The sequence below is a fragment of the Pocillopora verrucosa genome, chromosome 13, assembly GCF_036669915.1.
Source record: "Pocillopora verrucosa isolate sample1 chromosome 13, ASM3666991v2, whole genome shotgun sequence".
In the NCBI taxonomy this organism is placed as follows: domain Eukaryota; kingdom Metazoa; phylum Cnidaria; class Anthozoa; order Scleractinia; family Pocilloporidae; genus Pocillopora; species Pocillopora verrucosa.
The window spans coordinates 9901942-9928508 of NC_089324.1; the positions used below are offsets into that span (position 1 = coordinate 9901942).

General features: G+C 36.9%; 2 pseudogenes; one reads left to right on the top strand and one right to left on the bottom strand.

The window, feature by feature from the left end:
- The first annotated feature begins 7420 nt into the window (after positions 1-7420).
- Positions 7421-12508, top strand: LOC136277594 (uncharacterized; annotated as a pseudogene).
- A 12392-nt stretch (positions 12509-24900) lies between these two features.
- LOC131784153 (uncharacterized) lies at positions 24901-26550 on the bottom strand (annotated as a pseudogene).
- Positions 26551-26567: the final 17 nt, after the last annotated feature.

The following is a 26567-nucleotide window of genomic DNA, read 5'->3' on the forward strand; positions in this document are numbered from 1 at the left end:
GTTGAATTTAGTGATTGTTGTCCCGTTTGGAGTTTTTGATAAGAAAATTTTGAAAGAATTGTTATTATTATGTATTAGAAAACTAACTGTAACTTAACTAAATCTCAGTCCCCTCTGTCTAAAAATTACTCATTAAGTTATTCCAAGTGATTCTTAGACCGAACAAGACAGTGAAGGTGACTGAACAAGATTTTCATATACTAAACTTATTTAATCTTAGACGTAGGTTATAAAACTTGTTGCAGACATAACCCTGGCAAACAAGGAAGGCTTTGACGCCCACTTAGCCAAAAAACTCATACCCTGTGGAATTGGCAAAAAAGAGTTTAGTGTCTGTCTTGAGAAATATGCAATGTAGCTTTTGATTATCAGCATCTCCACTGCAGTCACTTCAGTGGAAGAAGAAGGTAAAACGTAAATTACTTTTAGGCCTCGAGAATAATGTCTGGCAAAGATGAAAGGCCTCCATTCTCATAATCTAAACAAAATCATCAGTTTCTCTAAGAGCAACTTGCTGTGTGTTGGTAGAACTAACAAACATGTCAGCCCATAGAAACAACTTTTAACTGTTTCATTCAATGTAATAGTTGGATTGTTAAAATACAAATACGATTTCCAGTGGTATATATATATTTTCTTCTCGCTAGGTTTCCATGTGGCAGACAACGTGCATCCCTCAGAAGATGTCACCTCGTGGTCCAGCCCTACATCTCCATCAGCAAATAATCACAACATTGCTGCAAAAGGCTGAAACCCCTTACAGTAGCCAGGACCTATGTAACATCATGGATAGTGTTGACAGTAGAATGCAAATTTCTGTACAAAGTTTGCTGGTAGAAAGAATTGGGTACCTTTCCTCAAAATACCTCTGCAAAATATTTCTCAAGACCTCCTGAGTAACTGATTACAAATTCTTTGAGGAATTCAGTCTATCTTCCATAAATCTCTGTAACTTTGTTTTGAAATTTTGTAGGGTTTATGCAAGGGTGCATTGAGGTTACAGAGGAAAAAAGTGAGACCTCATTACTTCCAGCCTGCACTTGTTGTGCAACAGTGCAGGATAATCTGAAACAACAAAGAGAGTCGTTTAAATGTGCAAAGAAGAAATATCTTGCCAGGATTGCATGACTAAATCAAAGTGCTCTGGGGGAAAACTCGCGAATTGACACATGATTTTTTAGATTATGTTTAATGTTATCTGGTTTAGGGAATTTTGTGGTTGTTTGTCATATCTAGAGTACGAGCAGTAGTTCAGTGTTCGCTAAAGTAGCAAAGAAACAAAGTAACGTTGAGATAAGAAGGCATTACAATTGAAATGATCATGCTATTACATTTGACAAGGGTGGATGATGTCATGTGTTTTAAACGTCTATGTGTTTTAAACGTGTGTGCTAGATCACAATCCAAATTTACAAAAGTCCAATTAAAGAAAATATATAGCTTCAAGTAGGGCAGCTCTTAACACAACCCAAACCTCTGCTGTTTACATTTAATAAGGCTATTTTTATTGTTAGTTGTGTTTCATTGCTGTAAACTCAAACGGCAAATTTCGTCTACTTTTCTTCTTATCCAATAGATCCAACAGAGAAATCCACAAATGTCTTTTAATTACAATAAACAGATCTTTTCACATTACTGTTCTAAAAGCCGAAAGGCAGATGACCAAGTTCAATTCTTGCCATTTGACATTTTGTTTCTTGCTCTGCGGTAAAGAAATTAAAAGCAAAATTTTCGGAATAGAAGCTATTGTTTGTTTTTGGAATATAAACAAAAAGAAAATTGTCACACACTTATCCAAGAACATTTCAATTTCTATAGCAATCTTACATTTCCAAGCAAAATCCAACAAGAACCTAAACAATAGCACGAATATATAAATACTTAACAACCTACAACTTTTTATCTTGGCTCAGTGCAAAATTCCAACTTCTTTCCCAGGACATTCTTATCCGCACTGACTAAAATAGGGTAGAGGACCATGGAAATATAAAAAAATGTTGTGGTTTCTGCAAACTTCTAGAATAGCTGGCCAACAAATTGGGTGCATTTTCGAAAATTCAACCTAACAATGCACATGGAGTGGTCTAAAAAATAAATGAAACTTATACTGCCAACTTGTGTTTAACAACTAACTTGTGTTTTTTTTTTAAGATTGTGCGTGTGTGAGCGAAGTGTGCGGACGAATATCTGATCGCTCCGCGTTAATGCAATTTTTTTCCCCCTAACTATGCCAAATACGAATGTTAACTCGCTTAAAAAAGAAAATGAAAGCCTCAAATCAGAAATTGCTGCTCTAAAGAAAAATTTTGACGACTTTCAGAATTCCCTCAAACTTAGCGTCAACAATGCTAATGTCTCCAACAATGGCAGCGAAGCAAGTCGACCGGCGATATCACAGGACGAGACTTTGAACACCCTCCAATTTTATGGCAAGTCTTACGATGACCTTCGCCAGGAAGTGGATAAAAGTTTACAAAGGCTCTGGGCGCGCCTGAATGTCCTGTCTAAACGAGTGGAAGAGATTGGGAAATCCATCGAGTTGATTCAGCGCTACAGCTATCAATACAATGTAAAGATCCTCGGCCTCCCTGAAATAAAAGCAAGTGAGTCAGCCTCCGACACAACTACACTATGTCTTAGCCTCTCTCAAGCTGCAGGAGTTGAAATTTCTATTCAAGATATCGATATTGCCCATCGTATTCCCACCAGAAACACCACTTCCAGCCTGAGACCAGTTGTTTGCAAGTTCACAAGAAGGATTGCTAAAGAGAAGGTCATGAACGTGCAGAAAGATGCATGCAAGGTTACAGCTTCTTCAATTGGTTTACCTGCCGATTGCACACTAGAGAACGTGAAGCTTTTTGATCATCTAACTCCGCAGGTTCAACAACTCCTGGCGGATATGAAAAATTTAAAACTCGTAATGGCTTCAGGTTTTGTTGGTGTAAGAACTTCACCATCTATCTACGGCAAACGGAAGACTCCCGCCCTATCCAGTTCAAAAGCCTTGACAAACTTGAAAGGTTTGCTCGGCAAGAGAGCTTACCTTTAAGCTAAGTACTCTGAATTTGTAACTTAGTCTGTAATTTAATTTGCTTCTTCTGATGGCTGACAACACACCCTTGCAATCTTTCCTTCCTTTTAATCACTTGGATGATAGTTCCTTTAATTTAGCAGTTTATGAATTTTCTCATGGTCCCTTGAGTTACGATGCCGACCGTCTTGAAACATTATTATTTAATCCTGTTGAAAAGCCCGAATCATTTAATCCACTTTCTAGTCATCTGAATCCCGACTCTAACTTTATCACTCGCCTGCCCAATAGTGGCTACATGGTTGAGGAAGATCTGAACAATAGAGTAATTTTTTTTGGCGACAAAACAAACTTGTCTATTATACATTTCAACACTGGAAGCTTAATGAGAAATTTCGATCAACTTAATTTATTGCTGAGAAATCTGAATATGCCGTTCTCTGTGATTGGTGTGTCAGAAACTTGGCTAACTGATTGCGCTGCTGAGCACGTAAATATCAGGGGATATAATTTTGTCTCCAACCATTGTAAATCAAAAACAGGCAACGGAGTTGGAATTTATTTACAAAACAGCCTTGAATACAAACTTCTCAAAGAATGCAAACTTTCAGATCCAGATGTAATTGAGTCACTTTTCTTGGAAATTATTGTTCCCCACAGAAAAAATATTATTGTTGGTTGCGTGTACAGACCACCAAATCAAAATGCTGCTATGTTTATTGACAAATTCAACAATATTCTCTCACTAATTTCTAAAGGCAATAAACATTGTTATGTGATGGGAGACTTTAACCTAGACCTTCTCCAATACAATCATCATGTTCCAACACAGGAATTTATTGACAGCTTATTTTCACACGCCTTTCTTCCTCTCATCTCCAATCCAACACGCCTCACCTCATACCCTGCGACGCTAATTGACAACATATTCACCAACAACCTTGCCCCTTGTGTTTTTAGCGGCATTATTCTAAATGATTTATCTGACCACTTAACAGTTTTTGCATATTTTGACAACGCAACTCTAACGCGCAGCACAGAAAGAAAAATTGCGATGCGCACATTCAATGACGATAATTTTCATAAATTCAACGAGAACCTTTCAAACGCAAAATGGTCCTTATTTCGCCACATGGAAGATCCCAATGAAGCCTATAATGATTTTATTGAAGGATACTCCAGAATCTATAACACCTGTTTCCCTTTAAAGGTTCTCAAAGGTAAGCAGGTAAACAAGTTCTTTTCTCCATGGCTTAGCCGTGGACTTCTGAAATCCGTTAACAAGAAGAACACACTCTACAAAAAGTTTGTCACTTCATCTTCCACATCTTCTGAGACGAAGTATAAAGCCTACAAAAACAAACGCACCCATCTTATTCGCATTGCCAAACGTAAATACTACGACTCCAAAATTGAGAATGCCAGAAATGACCGTAAAACAACTTGGAAATTGTTAAATGAAGTCATTAACAAACGTAAAAGTAGGTCATCTCTTCCCACATCATACAAATCTGAAGGCAGAACATTAACGGATCCAATGGAGATCGCTGACAGATTCTGTAAATACTTTACAAACATTGGTCCAAACCTAGCTAAATCTATACCCAAGGTGAATCCTTCTTTTCGTTCTTATCTTGGCGATAAGATCCGTCCCTCCATAGACTTAAAGCCCACCACAACAAGTGAACTGGAAAACACTTGTGACATGTTCGCTTCAAAGAAAGCTCCTGGCTATGACAGTATCCCAATGCATGTCATTAAATATTCATTTCACCTTATTTCTGCTCCATTGGCAGATATTATCAATCTATCTCTGCTAAAAGGCATTTTCCCGGACAAACTTAAAATCGCTAAAACTATTCCCATCTTCAAAGCAGAGGATCCTAACTTTTTTGTAAACTACAGACCTATTTCTTTGTTGTCTAATTTTTCCAAATTTTTTGAAAAAGTCATGTACAATCGCTTGGTAGAATTTGCCGAAAAACACAATATACTTTACCGCTGTCAGTTTGGATTTCGGAAAAATCACTCGACATCGCACGCACTAATTCATTTGGTAAATAAAATAGCTTCTGCAATCGACCAACATGAAACAACGATGGGTGTTTTCCTAGATCTTTCCAAAGCATTTGACACTCTCGACCATCATATCTTGTTTGCAAAATTGGAGCATTATGGTATCCGTGACGTGGCTCTGCAGTGGTTCAAAAGCTACTTTTCTTGCCGCCAGCAATTTGCCCAATTCAATCAAGCTTGCTCTCCTATGCAAACTATCAAGTGTGGTGTCCCTCACGGTTCGATTTTAGGCCCTCTATTGTTCATTCTATACATAAATGACCTCCCTAATGCCTCTGAATTAACAGACCCTCTGCTTTTCGCTGATGACACCAGTATCTTTTATTCTCACTCAAACCCAAATTGCTTAGAATCCGCACCTAATGATGAACTCCAAAATATTGATGTCCGGCTAAAATGCAATAAGCTCTCAGTTAATATAAGGAAAACTAACAACGTAATTTATAAAACCCAGACAGAAGAAATTTAACTCCAGCATTTCTCTCTCCTTTGGAGGTAAACCCATACAACAATATAAGATAACTAAATTTCTTGGGGTCTATATTGATGATCATCTCACTTGGAAACACCATATCAACTATGTATGTAAACAAATCACTAAATCAATAGGTATTATATTCAGGTCTCGCTTTTTCCTATCCTCTACAACCAAGCTCACTTTGTACTACACCTTAATTTATCCTTATATCGTCTATTGTAACTGTGCCTGGTCGTCCACATACGTATCTAACTTAAATAGAATTTATTACTTGCAAAAGCGAGCTGTGCGGGCTATCACCAACTCAGACTATCGAGCCCATTCCGCTCCTTTATTCTCCAAACTAGGAATTTTAGATATTTTCCGAGTCAATACTCTTGAAATCATCAAATTCATGTTTTATTACAGAAATAACTTATTGCCTCCTTTGCTTCTCAATCTTTTTGTAACGAATAGCCAAATTCACAACTATGGTACCAGAACAGCTAGTAATTGTCGAACGCATTTGTGCTGCACAAATCTCAAGCAATTTACAATTCTTTACCAAGGTCCTAAAATTTGGAACTCTCTTCCTGTTTCAGCCACTCGTTCGTCAAACCTTCTTAGTTTTAAGACGAAAATGCGAGAGTTTTTACTTAAATAATCCTTGAATTGGCCTAGCCGCACATTCACAGCACTTTTTCTTTACTTTATTTATTAATGTAAGTGAGGTGGCTCTCCTCGCCTTCTAGCTATAACCGCTGTAAATAATTTTTTTTGTATTGTGTAAATAAGGCAAATAAAAATATGATGATGATGAAGTAATTTGAGTCCATACAAGCTTTTTCACACCAATTTCAGACTCTGCGAGAACGCCGAGGGTTGTGTTATTGGTCACCAAGAGTGCCAATCAGGCAGATATGTGCATCATTGATGGAACTTCTTACCCTTCATTGTTCAGATTTTAATGTTTTCATTGATGAATTTAATGTAAACTGGTGAAACGAAAAAGAGAAAATTCTTCTTTATAATATATTTATTAGAGATCACAGTTAAAGGCAATTAGTATCATGTTATACTCTGACAACAGAACCACCATAGACCATATTTACACTAATTTACCTTAAAATAAAGTCGATCACACATTTTAGAAACATATTTTTCTGATCAAAAAGCGGTCTGTACATTAATTCAAACATAAAGTAAAAACACATACACACACAGAGGTCACTTTGTTGTGTTATTTGAGCCTAGGGTTATTGTCCAATTTTGGATGGTAACACTGTAGACGATTAATTTTTCTGCTTAGCAAGACAACTCATAAAGGCAAGTGTTGTTTTATTTCAATCATTTGCAACAAATTATGTGAAACTTTCCCCTGTTACTTATAAAAAGTACTGTTTGTACACTACCTTAAATAATCATGCAAAAAAACTTTCCATTCAAATATTTTTATTATTATCCAACCCTCTCTCTCAACAGGTGCAAAATGAACAATCCTACAGAAATAAGTGGCTTCATTCATAATGTCTCCCCATTAAAGTTTCCTCCCTCCCCTAAAGTTTCATTTCCTCCAAAACCAATACCACAGAAAAACAACATCGCATCACTATCAGGAGTACACTTTCAGCAACTGATCACTGTGAAGGCCAAAGTCACTCATATGGGTGCCACTAAAACAGTGACCACAAGCAATGCTGTGAAGCCGAAGGACGCTGTTATCTCACTGACCCATCAGGAACAATAAAACTAACACTATAGATTTCATTAATGACGTCCAGGAAGGTGAGACCTACACATGTCACAACCTAAGAGTTATAAAAGAATACAAGTCTGACAATTTGGCTTTGGGAATGACACTGCAAGATTGCACACTGTCAGAGTCAGAATACTTCCCTGAACCGGTTGCTCAGCCTCTTGAAGTACCGGATTCTTTTACAACCACAAAGATTGAGATCAAGGGTTTGACAGCATTTGGGAGATACCTTTCCTGTCTACAATGCCACAAAAATTGTTTGAAGTCTCAATTATTGAAATATCTTCCGTGTGATTAAACCAAAACTTCAGTAAAATAAGGGAGTCACTGGACATTTCTTTGCAAGTGTTAATGTGGTGTAGAACATCAATAACTGAGAGGTCTGGACTGGGTACAGGCAGGTTATGTATTAGTCCTTTTCCTTTAAATTTAGCAATTTGTTCAGCATACAAATCAAAGACTTTGCTACAGTTGATAGCGATGCACCACACTAACATGTTTTAATTAAAAATTACTTTTGAATATTACTGCTCAGGTATCTGTGCATGTGTCGTTAGCAATCAAGCAAGCAACAAGTTTATTTCCAGCTTCTAAGAAAGTTTTATTTTTGAGTTTCATCATTTTATTATGTCAAATAATTCACAATTGGAGAAGAGAGTGGCTAAATGAGCAGGCTGTGGAACCCACTTTACCGAGCATGGCTGGTGATTGCCCAGCAAGTACTGTCTAGGAGGGAGATCAGTTCCCCACCTGCACACCAAAACCGGCAGAATGCCACAATTGCTGACAATGATGATGAAGACCACCAGACTTTGAGCAGGAGTTGGCCAAGCTAGTAGTAAGCAAACCACAAACATATAGCCTTCCTCCAAAGTCAGATTGAAGAGAAACAGACTAAGTTGGCTGTGGATGGGCCATTGGAGCAAGCTGGTTGGTCAAATGTCAAGGATCTTTGCTCTCCTCTTCCAATCAAAGCATAAACAACTCCAGTAGATGAAACTCTTTATCCAACCACCATACCCTCTGACACTGTCAAGCAACAAGTTCTGCTTTTTAACAATCTCCAGGTATCCCCAAGTCAACCATCCAATGCCTGGCTACATTCAAGAGCATCAAAGATGTTTCTGAGGCCAGCTCAGCTTCAAAGGGGTGAGAAAGCTATAAGAATTTGGGACAACAAGGTCCCTAAGGACCATGATATGGTTGATCGTGTCATGTCACCAAATTCACCTAGGACCAAAAGGTTTTTTCCAACATCCAAAGCAGCAGCACACCTTCCGGCTTTTAGCATACCCGAGACCTCAGTCTACATCGTATTGACTACAGACCGTGCAGGACTGATACTAATGGTATGATTATTATTTTCCTCTGCTTTTTCCAATAGGGAAGTTTCCAAGCCATGATCACCATCATGGTCCTCTCCATACACAAATTCAAATCCTGGTTTAATTCTAACATACAGAAGACCTTGGCCTACCATCTTTTTACCATTGCAAAACTATGCTCAGTACCTGGGTCTAGTCCCATAATGGAAATTTCCTTTTGCCTTACTGTACTTTCACAAACTCGAAATCATTTGATCCAATCAATGGAAACTTGTTGGAAAGGCACTCTTTAACAGATTGTCTTATTGCCTCTTCATTACCATTTTCATCTACTGATTACATTCCATTTGTGATTACTGTCAGTCCCACTTGCTCCTCAGCACATTTCAAAACAGCAAATTCCAAAGCTTTCTTTCTCCTTTGCCCTTGGTTTGCTGCTGTTTTCCAGGTGCAAACCCGGCCTGTGCTTCCACTTGCCAGTTAGGGTAAGGAAGTGACCTCATTCTTTTAGAATGAATTAGTCTTCTTAAAACTTTGCTGCTTTGGCTAGCACTTATCATGCTTCTTGCCAACCAAAAGACTTCAGAAACGTTAACATTGTTAGCATCAGTCAATTAATCAATCTTTAATGTACTCACTCTTGCTCAAAAATAGATTACAACAATGAAAATATTAAAAGTAAAAATTAGAGTACTGGCTGCCTGGAATAACTATGGGGGTAAAGCCAGGCAGCCAGTTGACATCAGCATTAAATAAAATTAAATTACAGGTCAGCAAGAAAACTGAAGCACAAATGTACACATAAAAAGAAGAAAGAAAAAAAGGGAGAAGAGGAAAAACACTATCTCTATGCCATGAAGGAAGTCTATATATGAATACAAAACATTAATATAAGAAACTCTTGAGAGGGTGCTAGAATTTAACAAAAGACTAATTTACAGGTAATTTGGGAAACAAAACAACCCTAACTAATAATCCTTGACAAAATTACTTTTTACTGATTCCTTGAAGTTTGAAATAGAGAAGGTTTTTAAAGTTCCATACTTTGGGGCCCTTAAATCTTATGTTAAATATTTCATAATTTGTTCTTACTTTGGGTAAAATATAGACCATATTTAAGGCACTTCTTGCATTATAATAGGGTCCTTTCGATATCATTGGACGCGCCTTCCTGAGAATTAGAAATGAACATGCAAACGAGGCTAAGAGGACCGCGCGCGGGGAAAATTAAAAACAGAAACCGGTGCACTGTATGTAATGTGTAAGTTACCATTATTTTTCCAAAGTTATGGTGAATTTTTGTTCTGTAGCGAACTGCTTGAACAGTTCTAGGAATCGTCCGGATCTTTCCCTTTTCTGCTTCCCTTCCGAACAGAATTCTAGAAGGCTTTGGAAGAACTTTTGTCGATGAAATGATCCCGAATTCCGAGGTCAAAAAAACCCTCGGATTTGCAGTGCACATTTCGAGGCTTCCTCCATCAAAAATTCCCTTGGCGGGAGAAAAGAAATTATTCCAGGTGAATTGCCTAAGTATTTTAATCCCTCAACAAACGACGGTCCTGTTTCTTCTTGTGAAAAAAGACTGGATGATAGGAAGAAACGAACATCTCATGAGCAATGTCCTAAACCTAAAAAGAGTAGGACGGTTACAAAGGAAGGCAAAGATACCTGGGTCGCAACAAGCAACGAGGCAGTTCTTTTGGATCACAATTATTGTCAGCGTCTTCTAAACAATGACAAGGGAACTCAAACAGACTTTCCTTTTGAAGATTTACAGGTTTTAAACAGTGAAATTAATACTTTGAAGGAGGAAAACGTAAATCTTAAGGCAAAGTTGACAAACAGCAAGCAGCTGAAAAGAGAGCTATTTGTGGATGATGTTTTAAAAGATGACAAGTCAGTCAAATTTTACACAGGGATACCTAGCCTCGCTTGCTTAACAATGATATTTAATTTGTTAAAGCCCTTTGCAGAAAAACTTAAGTACTGGGACAAAAACAAAGAGAAGGAAGTTACGTATCAAAAAGATTCAAGCAAAAAAAAGCCTGGAAAGCAAAGATTATTGATCATTATGGAAGAGTTCATCTTAACTTTGGTGAGACTCAGACTTGGGCTTTTAAGCAGACATCTTTCAGATATATTTGGAGTATCAGAGGGAACAGTTAGCAAAGTCTTTACAACTTGGGTTTGTTTTCTGTCTACAGTTTTTCGTGACATTCTCCTTAAATGGCCTTGTAAGGAAGACATTAAGAAAACTTTACCACGGTCTTTTTGTAAGTTTCCTAGCACAAGAATAATAATAGACTGTACTGAGATAATTTTACAAAAGCCAACATCCCCTAGTGCCCAGAGGGCCACCTGGAGTAACTATAAACTGCACAACACAATGAAAGCACTATTGGGAATCTCACCTACAGGTTATTTCACCTTTGTTTTAAACTATGGACTGGAAATGTCAGCGATAGATATATTACTGGAAAAAGTGGTCTATTGGACAAACTTGAAGAGGGGGATTGTGTTATGGCAGACAAAGGCTTCAACATCAGGGATCTGCTTACAAGAAAGAAAGTAGCACTTAATATCCCACCACTTTGCAAAGGTAACTCACCCTTTAAAGTTTAGTGGTTTAGTTAGATAAAGGGAGTTTCAGAGGGAAGGAATGAGAGAAGGTATGGAAAAAGCAAACAGATGGTCTCCTTAGGCTGGTAAAAAATCTGATATAGCAACATACCTATATCTAATTGGTAGTAACAATGAAGTTGAAGTTACTTAACAGGTACAAATTCTTATCAGTATTTTTATTAATGGTTAAGGCAAGCTGCTCATCAGGGAGATACATGTAACCATTACTTTAACTCAATCTCACAAATATGTTTATAAAGGCTGCAGTTCCCATCATATGTGATCTCTTTTCTAGGTGCTTTGATATTTAACATAAACAGCTTTGACTGAAAAACAGCAAGTACTTCTCTATCAGTAGCTTCTCAAGTTGGCATTTACTTAATTTGAAATCTCTTTTTTTACTCAGCAAAGCAACTGTCTAAGAAGGCAGTAAAATCTACCCGTGCCATTGCCAGTGTTCGGATCCATGTAGAACGTGCCATTGGACGACTTAAGGACTTCTTCTACAAGGGAACTTTCTTGTTCCAATGCTGCCCATTGCTGACAACATTTTTAGTGTGTGTGCTGCTCTGTGCAATTTGCTACCACCCCTGGCTAAATAACTACTGCTGCCTTGTGAGCTGAGAAGCACAATAAGTTTGTAACTTTGAACAATTACCAGTCAGTTTATGTTAATGGTTAATAACACATATCAAAAATCTTCTTTAGACACACTGAGGAATTATCCAGCATTGAGCATCAGCATTCACCACCAATGATAGTCCCTTATAATGATTTAAGTATGTCATGGTGAAAGAGTTCCTGAACTATGTACTTTAAGAAAAAGTTTCTCAGCTTCTCAAGCATTTCGTTCCACAACTCACTGTCAAACTTGACATTGACAATCAATATTCCTTTGAAGGTATAAATAACTAGATCACAGCAATGAATCCCTGTTATTCCCATCAGACCCTGAATTTGATAGTTCCATTTTGTTTCTTTTTTTAGTATATATTTGTCACCAACAAACACGAGCTTTTCCTCAGCTGCAACCTGTGGAGGGAGATTTCTTTTTGCATACACGCTCTTAATTTCAATTAACTTCTTCTGACAGCACTCACAAATCCTGACACCATTAGGACTGGCTCCCAAGAAGGGCCATAGTGTGTTTACTATTGGTCCACTATTTTTTATTGACAACTTCTCATGGTTTCTCTTTTGTTTTTTAATGTAGAGATCAAGTGCTTTCTTTTCCTTTTCATGACCCCATGTTAACTGTTTTGGCATTGCACCTTCAGCAATTGGAACAGTAATTCATAAGATGCTTCAAAGTGTTTCTCTTGTCTGTGCTCTCTCTGAGGTGGCACACGGTGTAAAATGAGGAAGCTGTAATTCTTCCTGCCCTTTGATCAAACCAAAATTGGGACTGGGATTGATTGACAGTCTTTTTGGTGATCATTTCTGCTCGCTCTTCATTAAATGAAATAGACTCAAGGAACTCAGTTGCAAGTTCTGTAGAGACTGTAGGTGTCACTTTTTCAATATTAACAGAAACAAACACTTTAGCGTAATCACTCATTGAATAAACATCAACACTTTGAACACTTTCTTGTTTACTGACATTTAAATCATCACTTATCAAAGCCCTGATTTCTTCCTCTGTTTGCCCTGGTTCTTCAACTGAATGTAAGAAAGGGAGAGCTGAAGAACCTGGGAATGTTTCCAGCAACCCAGCTTTGAACTGTTGTTCTAATTCAGCTGGGTCATAAGGAATACAAAGTGGATTAAAATCTCTTGGCCTTGCAGAGTCTTTTACTGTCACACCATAGCCACCACTATTTGTTTGTAGCTCCTGAATAGGCAAACTGCCCTCATTTCTCTTTCCTTTCTTTTTCCACATGCATTGTCTTGATGTACATGACTGGAGATCATTGAATCGTACGCTTGCTTCCAGATCAAATAGTGCTGCAGCTATGTGGCGACAACCTCCATCTGCCCTATCAAATAGAGACCAAGATGATTGATATTTATTAAACATTGTCCTCACACAAATAAAATGATCAAAAAAGCAAGTGATTTTCAGTCATCTGCTTGTTTTTCTGTATATTAATCTTATAGCAGAGTGAAACATTTGGTACACTGAAATGTAGTCAATAGCTTAATTTTTTTTTCTTTGAAAGTTAGTAGTGATATATTATCACACAAGTTTCATTTTTTATTTATTCATTTAGTTAGCTGGGTTTTTTTAATTAATGTATTTCATATATAGCATATCTGTATGTTGTTTACATTAACATTAAAAATAGTCCAACAATTCATCAGCTGATCATAACAGGTAAACATACATCTCTCATTTTAGACTTTTAGCTCGTATATATTTCAAATGGCTCTGGCTCATTGTACATCTTAAGGCTAATTACCTTATAGTAAGAGTAAATGAAAATACATACCCTCCTTTGCATGGGCAGTAGGCTGAATGCACACTTCCATCCTTCTTTAAAATAAAAAAAACCCTTATATGTTGCTGACCCATCTTCAGCCTTGGACCTTTCAGTTGACTTTACAGCAAACAGAAAATAACTGTAACTGCTGGCACTAGATTGTGGCGGATGGTAACAAAGGTCTTCTACGTGTCCATCGAAGTACAACTTGTATCCCAGAAGAGAGTTGTAACTTTTTAGGCTTTCGGCGTTATACCCGGGATCCTTTCCCACTAGATAATTAAAAAGATCAGGAAATCTAAAGTCTGGTAATTCCGAAAAATTGTGGGTCCATTTACAAAAAGCCTGATTTTCTTTGTTCAACGGATTGGCCAAGTACCCTTCATTGTTAGTTTTCAGTTGCTCTTTCATTGAAATTGCTGGATCGACTGGCTCTTCTTCTTCTGAGATTTTCGGGACTTTTATCTCCTCACTTTTTACACAAAGTTCTACTAGTTCATTCTTGCGCTTTCCCGAGCTTTGAATGCCTCTTTGTTATAAATATTCTTTTAACCAAGGAACTGGTTTAGTGCTGAGGATGCCCGCACCAGAGGGTCGTCACTAATTTCCATCCGTGAAACTGACGTGACGTCATATGATCTCGGACGGGAATCTTCGGTTCAGTGGTTCGGGTTTCGGGTTTCCTTTAGAAAAAACAAATATGGCGGATGTTTCTCTCTTAACCTTTTGCAGATCTTTATGTTTTGCCTTGTACATCAAATAAAACTCTGAGTTACTTTTAATAAAGCTGAGAGCAACTGTTTATATTTTAGTGCGTATACCAGTGTGTATCACCGAATGGTGAATCAACGTCAGATTGAAAGATGGCATATTCGATCGTAATCTTCCATCCGTGAAAGTGACGTGACATGCTGGGTGATCGTACTCGGCGATGAACGACAATTTGCCAAACAATTGATGAAAAGGAAAACTTTCCACAGACATTGCTCAACAAACAGGTTAAGTCAAATGGTAAATCATCTGCTGGGCATTACCTCCCACTACCTGTGCGGCCCAAGAAAAACCGGTACAAAAACAGAGTTGGGGCATTTGCATCTATGATGCAAAGGCACTACAAAGTGAATGTCCCTGTGAATGGTGCCTCTAGTACCTCTGACAAAACCCAAACCAAAAAAAGTCTGAAAAGAAACAACAAATCAGGCCTCAAATATTCCACACCAGCTAAGAAACAACGACGAGACTGGGGACAACCACCCCAGAATGTGCCGACACTGAATAGCAAAACATCCTCTTCCAATGGCATAAATGATGCTCCCACTCCTGCACCCACAGAAAATTCAAAACCACAGTCAGCTCCACAGAAGCACACTCTCCTGAATGAATCTGGTGAATCAGCTAAAGAAAACACAGATGAGCACAACTGCAACAGTCCTTGTGATCCAGTCATCCCTTCCAGTAAATCACCTGTAAAAAATCTGAAAAGAAACAACAAATCAGGCCTCAAATATTCCACACCAGCTAAGAAACAACGACGAGACTGGGGACAACCACCCCAGAATGTGCCGACACTGAATAGCAAAACATCCTCTTCCAATGGCATAAATGATGCTCCCACTCCTGCACCCACAGAAAATTCAAAACCACAGTCAGCTCCACAGAAGCACACTCTCCTGAATGAATCTGGTGAATCAGCTAAAGAAAACACAGATGAGCACAACTGCAACAGTCCCTGTGATCCAGTTATCCCTTCCTGTAAATCACCTGTAATTATTGTCAATGATGATTCTCCTGATCCTCCATTGTGGGTGAAATTAGAAAATTGCAATCCTGATGATCCTGAATCTAAACTAATTCTTTATCACGCAAGCAAAAGTAGTATTCTCAACAAAACCAACTGGCTAACAGATTCAGAAATCCATGCAGGGCAGCTTCTCCTAAAGAAAGAATTTCCATTTCTAGATGGCCTAAATGATACAACAATCACTGGGTCACATGTTGTGCCTGCTAGATCTGACTTTGTTCAGATTGTAAATACTGGGTCACACTGGGTGTGCCTCAGTACAATAGCAACAAGACCAGCTAGTGGCACTGTAAGGATCTTTGACAGCCTTTACCTTAAACCCAGTTCAATAGCAATCAAACATGCTTGTCGCATGTTGATGTTTCCTGGGGATCAAATCACCCTTATAAATGAAAAGGTCCAGAGACAAGTAGGTATCAATGATTGTGGCCTATTTGCTCTGGCCTTTGCAACTGACCTCTGCCATGGTTTAGACCCTGTTAATCAAAAGTATGAACAAAAATCTATGCGGCAACATTATGTCCGCTGCCTGGAGAATAGAGCAATGGTGCCATTTCCGAAAACAACAAGGAGAGTTCCTTTTCATATCAGCTGCAACAAATCATCTGTTGCTATCTACTGTCTATGTAGAATGCCATATGATAAAGAGGAATGTGTTCAGTGCAGCTGCAGATGCAGAGCATGGTATCATACTTCTTGTGTCAACATACCAGAGTGGGCTATTAACAGCGGTAGAAAGTGGAAGTGTGGCAAATGCAGAGAAGCTACAAAATATTAAAGGAACTGAGTGACCAACATGTGTCTAGCAAAAAATCTGCAAGTCTTAGACATCAGATATTTTAAGTTTGTCACTTGAAACCATTCCTCTCATTTGCAATTTCATCACAGAACTTTTTTGTGAAGGTCATTGTCATAACTGTGTTACAGAAAATTTTCATATCTCCCTCACACCCAACAGAAGGGGCTTTTTTAGGTTAAAGTCCCTTTTAAGAAATCTCAGTTTAGCGCCATAGTTTCCCAAAAAAATATTGGTTAAACAGTCAGTGGCTGCAACTTATAGTGATCTTCTAGAGATGGGTATCTATTTTTGGAACCACACAATTTTGAAGTAATCCAAAAATGGTTTAAAATATTGTGATACAATTTTTTTTTAAAAAAAGGATACCAAACTTCAGTTTAAATAATTGTGCGAGTAATCTATTTACAAGTGTTCCAACTGAAATTTGTTTAAAAAAGTCAACAGACAAAATAATTTGAAAAAAAACAGTTGTTGTAGAAAATTTTTAAAGTTATTTTTAACTTTAAATTTCACCACATCTGTTATGCTTGCCACCACATGTGTTATGCAAAAAAATAAGTTTGGTAAAGCATTTGCTTTAATTATACTTGTTGAGTATTATGCTGTTTTGAGGGCTAATCATTGTTACCAACTTGCATGGTGGCAAATAGTTTAGTTGTTTTTCAACTGTATGACTTAAATGATATTGTATGGTTAATATCTACTGTTTCAGTTTTTACATTTTAATAAGCTTACTTGAAGCTTAGTTCTATAAATGTGTCAACATAAAAAAGTGTACCTAACAATATTAGTTTGGTCTGTATTTACATGTACCGTAACTAGTAAGCTCATGTTTCCATTAACAGGCTATGACCTTATTTGCATTTTAGGAAAAAAAAAGTTTAATCTTGCATTCTCTAAAAAAGAAAATTCAGTAAAGAAATTTTTATGGTAAATTTATAAAAACAAGGATGGTAATTTCTTATAGCATGCCTACCAGCACTTCAGGCAGACAGACCTTAGTACATTTACCGCTAACTCTCGACCAAACTTTCACCTTCATCTAGTCTTATGTCATTTTGATGGATGGCTCATCTCTCCATCGACCAAAACGACGTTTCTTCAGAAATGTGAATAACATTACAAGAGCATTTCCTTGCAAATTCCTAAATGAACAAAATAATACGAAGATTGTTCTTTACAATTGTTATTATGATTAAAGATTATATACTCACCATTCACCGTTCACACCATCTCCTCAATCTCCATACTCATGGTAATCGCCTCAAGCTTTAGTGTCCGCCATATTTGTTTTTACGAATGGGAACCCGATCACTGTGCCGAAGATTCTCGCCGGAGATCATATGACGTCACGTCAGTTTCACAGATGGAAACTAGTGACGACCGCACCAGAGCTGGCATCCATTTTGTCCTCTAAGCCTCGTTCACATGTTGGTTTCTAGTTCTCAGGAACACGCGTCCAAGAATGTCGAAAGGACCCTATTGTCTTTTATTGACTTGTGTGAAGAAAGTTTTAAACACAGACGGTAGACGTCTATTGTGAAATTTATACATAGAGACTGCGATACTAAGAAAGATAAGGTCTGGCACTTTAACAATATTTAAGCATTTAAAAAATTGGACTAGAACGCTCATGAAATCAAGAGAAAGTCATCACTCATATTGCTCTCTTTTGTAAAATGAACAAAGGCTGGATAGTTGAAGAATAGGTGTTCCCCAAAAAATTAAACCATCAGTTAAGACGGGATATATCAAAGCATAATATAGTTTAACCAGAATACCAAGAAAGAATCCCAATATTTCGCTTAATCCTTTTAGCAATAGAACTTACTTGACTTTTCCAAGATAAATGAGAATCTCTTATAATACCTAGATATTTTATTGAGTAGCCTTGGTTTAGGTTAATGCCATTTAAATAGAGTGTGACATGAAAGGGTAACTTTCTTTGTGAAGGGTGGAAAATGACAAAGTTCGACTTATCAATAGTAAGTGAAAGTTTGTCAGCACTCAACCAAGTATGAATATTTACTAGTTCATTGTTTACTTTGGATTCAAGGACTTAAAGATTTTTGTGTCTATAAAATAGATTGGCATCATCTGCAAATAAATGAAAATCTAGGATTTCAGAGCAGTTTGTAAAATCATTGACATGTAAAAGAAATAATAGTGCGCCGAGAACTGAGCCTTAAGAAACACCACAAGAGACAGGTTGAGGTTCAGACTTGGTTTGCCCCAAGGAAACAAATTGATTTTTTTTTGGTAAGATAAGAGATGAACCAATCTTTGCTTACACCACAAATGCCATGATAAATCTAGTTTTTCAATCAAGATATTATGATTTACAGTGTAAAAGGCTTTACTGAAATCCAAACATATACCATAAGAAAATTCCTGGCAGTCAATTGCATGTTGAATCAAGTCAATGATGCTTAGGATAGCATGATCCATGGAGTGTTTCACACAGAAACCAGACTGCTTGCAATAAATTACTTTTTTCTTCTCCAAAGATTCTAACATTCTTTTATGCATTAACTTTTCTAACAGCTTGTTGAATATTGAAAGAATAGAAATGGGACTATAATTATGTAAACTTGTTTGCATGCCCTTTTTAAAAACGGGTAAATTTAGCTATTGCAAATAAATCAGGGACAATTCCAGTAGAAAAAGAAGTATTGAATATAATTTCTAGAGGTGCAGATATATGTTTGGTAGCTTTTAAAATAGCAACTGGTATGCTGTGAGGCCCAGTAGACTTATTGGCATTTAGCCCAATGATTTCATTTTCAATTTCAACTGTTTTTGTTGGAAGTAGAAAGAAACTACCTTGGGATGGGGCTGTGAGATACTGAAGGGGGGATTTATTTACACAAGGAATATTCTCTGTCCAATTATTTCCAATATTAGCAAAGAAATTTTTAAAAGCATCATTCACTGACTTAGGATCATTTGATTCAACTTCCTAAACAAGTAATTTAGTGAGGGTAGAGGTAGATCTGGATTTAAGATTAACAATTTGTCTTATCCCATTCCAGACTCTTAGAATCAGATATGTTTACATGGTAATAATTTTATAATAATTGTTTATACTTAATTTTAATAAGTGATTAATTCTATTTCTGTAAAGTTTGAATTTGGCGTGGTAATAAACAGATTTAATAGAAATGTACTTCTTAAAAACTTTATTTTTTACATTGATTGAGACCAATACAGAGGTGGTTATCCATGGCTTAGATTTCATTCTTAATAGACATTTAGAGAGTTGTATGAGAGGGATATGAACATGAATTATGCCAGAGATTCTAGTGTAAAAGGAGTCAAACATTACATTAGGATCAGGATTAACACATAAAACACCTTTGCAATCAACTGACTGAATATCTTGGATTAGAGCAGATTCATTAAGAGTGGAATAATCTCTTTTGTAGCTCTTTAGATTGATAAGTTAAGAAGTGAATTTTTTAATGAGGAAATTAGGTAGGTGATCAGTAAGATCATAAACAACATTCCCACTTAAGGTGAGGTGTTCCAAAGAATTATAGAAAATGTTGTCAGTTAAGAGTTTGTGAGTGGTCAGTAATTCAAGTAGGTTAATCTTCTGTATCTGGGTGAGAATCCAGTTTAAGAAGGTCAATATTAAAATCTCCTAAGATGATGCAGAATTTATTCTCTCTAACAATCTTTTCAATAGCAGAGTTAAGAAAATCCATAAAGTTTTGGATATTACCGTGTGGATGCCAGTAAATCTCACCACAGTAACGTTGAGATCCATTTTGTATTTCTACCCATACTGCCTCAAAGTCATTTGTTGATATTGTAAGATCAGGTCTGGTTGTAAATAAATGATCCTCCTTAATATAAAACCAACTCCTCCAGCATTTGAAAGACTGGCCTCAAAAGTGAATAAATAACTTGGCATTTCAATATTGGGTAAAAAACTTTGGTCAGCCTTAAGCTTAATTTCAGTGAGACCCATCATTGAGTAAGGCAAATATAACTCAAACGGCATATGTTGCAAATTATCAAAGTTAGCTGACAAGCTCCTAATATTGCAGTGCAAAGCAGAAAAGCATTTGTCAGAAAAATATTAATTTATATAATGATTATTGTGAAAATCATGAGAACTACAGTACTAAAAACTCATATCATAGTGTGACCAGGCTCACAAAATGCACATCGCAATATTTTTGTCAGAGATTTAGAGTTTCATCTGCAGAAACTACTTCCTATTGATAATCAAATCATCCCACACACAGGACTTGCATCATAAATTTCCTTTATGTCACACTATCACACCTAGCTTCAAAATCTTTAGAATTTCCAGCTATTGTTCAATTCCTTATACAAGAAGTACAGTTAGTTTAATTCAGTAGTTCAGAGTGTCAAGACCTGCACTTACAAGCTCAGGACCTCTTGGCCACAAAAAGTAACTCCATTGTAACCGTTAGTTGGTGACCTATTTGACTGAGGATTTGGTATGTCTCATCTGACCTTGTTAATATATCTTAGAGTTTAAGTTCAAGAATAATACAGTTCATATGTTCTTATCTCAATCCAATTGTCAAGTCTTTACTTGAATCCTTAGTTGATTCATGTTCAGAATTTGTCTAAAGTGTAGTCAGCTTTCAGAACATTGTATTAATCTGTACCTTTCATTCACTAGACATGTTATGCAATACTGATGTAGACTGAGTTCATTGGTGAAATCGGATATTTCATTGTGGTCTTCATTCTTTAGTCCATCAGTAATGACAGATGTTGTCCTGTCACAGAATGATATGTAGCCAGTTTCCTAGTTTTATGTCAAAGGAAAAATATGAAAATGCAATTGAGATTAGTTTTATTTAATATTATGTTGTTATTTAATATTATGTTGTTATTTAATATTATGTTGTTATTTAATATTATGTTGTTATTTAATATTATGTTGTTATTTAATATTATGTTGTTATTTAATATTATGTTGTTATTTAATATTATGTTGTTATTTAATATTATGTTGTTATTTAATATTATGTTGTTATTTAATATTATGTTGTTATTTAATATTATGTTGTTATTTAATATTATGTTGTTATTTAATATTATGTTGTTATTTAATATTATGTTGTTATTTAATATTATGTTGTTATTTAATATTATGTTGTTATTTAATATTATGTTGTTATTTAATATTATGTTGTTATTTAATATTATGTTGTTATTTAATATTATGTTGTTATTTAATATTATGTTGTTATTTAATATTATGTTGTTAAAGTGTGCAATTAAGAGGGTGTCTCTGAAAGCCTGTCATTACCATATGGCATCCCACAAGGTTCCTGTCTAGGATTACTTCTATTTACAATCTACACAAGTGAGCTATTTCAGGTGCTTTGTGGTCATCTTCCAGATGTCTATGCATATGCTGATGATACCCAACTGTATCTATCATTCAAACTGAATTCAGATGTGGGTCAGCACAATATTATTACTGCTAAGGAACTATGTGTGAAAGCCATACGTAATTGGATGCTGGATGAAGAAAAAAGTTAAATGATGATAAAACGGAATTTTTGATAATTGGAGCAGCAGTTGGCAAAAGTCAAAGTTGACCATCTAACAACTAATAATGTTAGTAACTCCAACAGATGTTGCAGAGAACTTAGGAACATGGTTTGATATATACATGAGTCTCACTACATATATTAATAAGACATGTAATGCAGCATATTATTTTTTTAAGATAATTTAAGGTGCATTAAGAAATATCTCTCTAGAGAATCTGCAGAAATATTGGTTCATGCATTAGTAATGAAAGAATAGACAGTTGTAATAGCCTTTTTTTTAGAGTGCCTGATATTCATTTAAATAAGCTACAAAGAATTCACAATACAGCAGCCAGGTCAGTTTGCATTGTTCCTAGATTCTGTCATATAACACCAGTTTTACGTTCTTGCACTGGTTGCCTGTTAAATTGAGAATTAATTTCAAAATTTTAGCTTTCACTTTTAAGGCTATTAATGGTTTTCCTCCTAATTACGTAGTCTTATCAAGATAAGTAAAGTAAAGCCTTTATACAGGCCCAAGTGGCCCATGGGGCTGGCGCTCAACTCCGGTTTCATTAGCTTGAAGCAGCTAGGAGTATTGCTATTCCCCCCTGGATGGGATGCTAGTCCATCACAGGGTTACCCCCAGCATATATGCTGGTACCCATTTGTACACCTGGGTGAAGAGAAGTACTGTAAGAGTAAAGTGCTTTGGCTAAGAACATAACACAATGACCCCGACCAGGGCTCAAGGAGTCAAGCACACTAACCACAAGGCCACCGTGCCTCTACAATCGAGATAAGACAGCCTTCAAATTATAGTTTTTGCTCTAATAATAGATAGGGCTTTTGCCAGTGCAGCTACTAAACTCTGAAATAGTCTTCCTAGGTCGATAAAAAATGCAAATAACTTAATCAAATTTAGATCTCTATTGGAGACAAACTACTTCAGTGTAGCATATCATAATTGATATTTAGTTTTATAGTTTTTTACAGTTTTTCTTCAAGTTTTTAAATTTTTGTTCTATATTATTTTGTCGTTTTGTGCATTTTGATGCTGGGCCGAGTACTTAAATTTTTGTCTAGCATTTTTATTTATTTTATTCTATTTATTTTATCAAGCATTTGATCACATGCTCATGCAAAATGCACGTTACAAATAATAATAATAACAATTATTATTATTATTACATTTATTAGACAATTGCAACACATCGCTACAAATTTGGATAGAAAGTTAAACAGCAAATGAAACCAAAAACCATATAACCAACATCAATGATAGTGAGCTGGTTGTAATCAAAGTGCTCTGTGAGCAAACTCGTGAATTGACACATGATTTTTTAGATTATGTTTAATGTTATCTGGTTTAGGGAATTCTGTGGTTGATTGTCATATCTCGAGTATGAGCAGTAGTTCAGTGTTCGCTAATGTAGCAAAGAAACAAAGTAACATTGGGATAAGAAGGCATTACAATTGAAATGATCATGCTATTACATTTGACAAGGGTGGATGATGTCATGTGTTTTAAACGTCTATCATTTTTGTTTCTGGTTCAAAAGAAAAGGTTGGAAGTAAATGTGGGTGAAAAGTGAAATTTACTGTCTATCATTGTAAATATTATAAAATCAAGGCAATACTGTCTTAATGAAAACATCAACAATTCCCTCTTTATCAAGGCCAAGCCTGCCACCATCATTTTGGATCTCCGCCTGGGTAGATCTAAGTCACGTGCTAGGCAACATATAATCAATAACAAGATAGAATTTCATTTCAGGCCTATTTATCAATTTTGTGGTGTATGACTTTCGCATTTTAGTATGTTGTATGTGTGTTGAATCTTCAAATTGTCTCGAAACTTAAAAGAAAATTGTTCTTTAAAAATTCACAGAAAATCGGTAGCTAAAATTGTTTGTTTAGGCGTTATTTGATTTTCGTGTCAACTTGTAATTTCATCAGTCGCCGGCATCTTTTGTTGCTTCACACAGGAAAAACACACGCGACGAAAGGTAATGATCAATTTTGTCCTCAATCTCATGCCATAACAGAAAAATCTTTTGAACATCTGTAAACTCCGAGCGCTTCGCAGTAAGTGATATTTTCAATGAATCTTCAGATTGTTTTCAAGTTCAAGGATTGTAAATTACAATTTTATGAAAAACGAAGGTTGTTCTGTTATTTCAGTGTGAATCCTTGCATGCCTACCAGTCGCTGGCGCCGCTTGTTGAAACTAAAATGGAAAAAAAAAAAAACTCTTTTAAGATTATCATTGGCTTCTTTTTCACCCCACCACTATTCTTAGCAACAAAGGTCGCCATTTCGTTTGTTTATTGCTCGCCAAAAACTATCAAATGCACTCAAAAGCCTAAAATCGAAAAAAAGTTTACAGGAATCGACCAATCGAGCAAGCGAGCAAGCGAGTGCCATTCCCCACATTGTATCTACAACTCGCTCTTGCGCATGCGCGTAATTCACGAGTTAAAAAGGAACAGTGCAAGATATGTTGAGGAAAAGGCTAAAGTGAAACAGACAGAGTACATGAATAGTAATCTCCTGGAATGCTAGAGAAAAGCGAAGGATCTGATATCGTCTGTAGACCCTCCACAAAATGCTACCAGGAGGAAGTTGTATTGAGGTAATGGCGGATTTATGGGAAGATAAGGGTTACAGATTCTTGGGGCTAAAAAGCCAGAATTTACAGGATCAAGCCTCGAGATTGGAGAAAATGGAGCAAGAGCAGAACTATACACAAAATACTAGCACTTTATTCGAGAGTGGGAACAGGTTAGAAATTGAGTTGGATGATATAGAAGAGAAGGCGCCCAAGGAAAATAATATTCAAGCTGACTTGCGAAACATTCAAAACAATAGGGGACCGGTCATTATTTATCGCCTGGGGGGGGGTCGGAGTATTTTTGTTGTCACATCGGAGCATTTACCTGATCCCCCCGTAGAGTATCTAGTTTTTTAGAGATCCCCCCTTATCGGTAGTGGAAAGTTTCATGATCCCCCCCCCCTTTTCTCCCAGCCACCGCCAAATAACTTTTTGAATATGCAAGTGATATTTTAATAGTGGTACTTACGTCTCATGGACCTTGAACCACAACGGTAAATATTTGCTCGTCAGATACGAACTGAATTGTCGAGGAAGTGCCAATCTCAGGCTGTTCATCCAAATCCACGAAAACATAGTCATCGTCGCTCTCTGCCTCTCCACTTTCGGATTCTTCATCCTCGGATTCCACGTCATCTTCATCACTCGACAGTTCTTCTGTTATCACAGTCTCTTTATTCTGTCGGTAATAGTGACATCGAATGGCCTTCACTTTGTCAAGTTTCCGACCCACAGTCGTCAAACCATGCTTGTTGAGATACAGGTCTAGTTCTCTTACCCGCAACTTTTCAACTTTGTCACCCTCGATGAGGTTATCCCATTGAAAGTCCTTGTACGTTCGTTCGGCCTCTTGCCTTCTTCGCTCCTGAGCTGCTCTTGTTCTGATGTCCTTTCGGATCTCATAATATCCTTCAAATGATTAACATATGCAATGACGTGCTTCTCTTCCACATTATATTTTGAGCAGAAGCTCTTCTTGGTATCCTGATCGTTTCTGATACTGTCAGAATGTTCCTTGTACAGATCTTTTATACATTTTCTTGGAAGGTAATCATCTGGTGTCCTGCCCGTCGATTCCATCTGATAGATATCCATGAAATGTCCAGGATTGTTTGAATCTGGTACAGGTTGTGGAATTCTTTCCGTTTCTGGACCGACCCATCTATTGTTAGAACACCAGGAACAGAGATTGGAACTTTCTTCTCTTGACTCTTTACAGGCATCACGACAGAATTCCATAAAAAGTTCTCCACGAATATAGTGGTCTTCCATAAACGATTCGATCTTTCGGAAGTATGCTGCACCGGGCGCTTGCTCTTTGTTTCGTTCTGATGCACCCCGATAGTTGTCGAGGTAAACAGAATTGAAAAAGAATAATTCATCAGGGGACTCGCTTACTTTGCTCTTGATGTAATCTTTAAGGACAGGGGCATCATCCATTCTCTCGGCTACCTGACTACAGACATACCAGGCATTTTTCTCCATCCGTTTCTTTTCGTACTCTTCGTATGACTGGAGAGACAGTTGTTTGATTTCCTCTTCTGAAAGATCCTCAAATCTCCTATATTTTTCCCACTCTAGAGTTGCGCCATCCACAAGAGCATCAGAAATTGCCGAGTTTGTCCTTTTGGCTTCACCTTGCCCGCTGTCGCCCCTCGAACGATGACATCGCACTCTATAATCGGAATTGTGAACCCTTGCTAACTCGGCGTCTCGAAATCTAACTTCGTAGTTGGAAACTCCCACGCCCGGACCAGCATCTGTAAGGTCAGCCCATCGTGGCTTTACAGGTGGAAGGCAGAGATCTCCGAGAACTTCAAGACCATGTTTACATGAACTGGTTACCCTTAAAATCCTGTCCTTTCTCGCATCTTTTTCCATGGAATCGACTTCCTCTTTAAACAGATCATCAATGGCATCTAAAATGCGTTTCGTGACTGGTATTATCTGACTAGCAAACAGAGCCCTATTGTGCTCTGACATTTCTGTGTCTTCGCAAAACCGCAACAAATTGTCAATCCTTAATTTCAAGTGTTCTGCTCTCTCTTTTTCGTAAGTGAAGAATTTACAGTTACTTTCTGTTTCTCCGGATAATTTGTCTAGGTCATCTGACTCTGTCATATCATAATAAAGACAGA